This window comes from Uranotaenia lowii, chromosome 2 (assembly GCF_029784155.1).
Source record: "Uranotaenia lowii strain MFRU-FL chromosome 2, ASM2978415v1, whole genome shotgun sequence".
Lineage (NCBI taxonomy): Eukaryota > Metazoa > Arthropoda > Insecta > Diptera > Culicidae > Uranotaenia > Uranotaenia lowii.
This window is the reverse complement of record NC_073692.1, coordinates 381,090,380-381,091,425: the sequence shown is the minus strand read 5'-3', so window position 1 is coordinate 381,091,425 and position 1,046 is coordinate 381,090,380. Positions and strand designations below refer to the sequence as shown.

Below are 1,046 nucleotides of genomic sequence, written 5' to 3'. Positions count from 1 at the left end.
GGCTAATGATCATAGTTCTTTTTGGCAACTATTTTGATAACATCTAGCAAAAATAAGACATTCATCTAATTCGATATAAAAAAACAATTCCAAATAGCTTTACACCTGTTTTGACATGTTTTGTTACAGAAGTCATTGGAATCCAATCTCTTTTCTGATAAACGTTCTAGAAGCGACAAGTCATCTGACGACCTTTCAGCTCATGGTGACATTTTGAAAATCAAAGAGACCTCTACTTTAAAAAGATCTGATACATCTGGTTGAATATAATCGACTTAAAAACAAGAGAGACTTGAGAACGGCAGAAATAGAAGATTTCTATTAAATACAGCAGTAGAAATCTATTTCAATTGAAAACTCAACAGAATATTCGACCGAATATTCGGCCGAATATTCGTTTGGCCGAATAGTTGAAAAGGTTAATATTCGGTATTCGGCCGTTCGCCGAATACCACTATTCCGTACATCTCTATTCTTAACAAATTAAAATATGTGTAGGTATTTGGTTTGCCAGAATCGAAATCCGTATCTGTGATCCAAAACTAGCTATTGATTCTTATTGTATCAATTGCAATCATCGAAATAACCTCAAGAAAATATAAATAATTCTCAATTAAATTTTGAAATATCTTTCATGCAACAAAATAAATTGCTGCAACGATAATAAAAAAAACTCAAAAGAATCGATACAACATTAATCTATTGTTTTGAAGCCAGTGATTTCAATACGTTTATATCATTTTTTCCCATTTTGCGTGTCATCCTTGCGCAGGCACATGCTAATCTTCTCTGTATCTTTTCATTTTTAGTATATGTCCGTCCAGCCGAAACTATTACACTGTAATGTCGAGAATAATTGACAAAAAAAAAACATTTAAATATTTTTATATTGTAACAGTTTGAGAACATGCGGGACGGCAGCATGAGAAAATGAGGAAATATTCAAAATAAAGTTCATTCGATATCGCTTGCATAACAATGAAACCAACCGGTAACCAAAAGTATCAACAAGTATAAAATTGATAATTGTCATCGTCCTGAACTTA

At 32.1% G+C, this 1,046-nt stretch overlaps 1 non-coding gene across 1 annotated transcript; it reads right to left on the bottom strand.

Moving 5' to 3' along the window:
• Positions 1-725: 725 nt before the first annotated feature.
• On the bottom strand, positions 726-830 carry LOC129750201 (U6 spliceosomal RNA). The gene has a single exon (XR_008738337.1). It is a non-coding gene; the product is annotated as a U6 spliceosomal RNA (small nuclear RNA).
• Between the last annotated feature and the right edge of the window lie 216 nt (positions 831-1,046).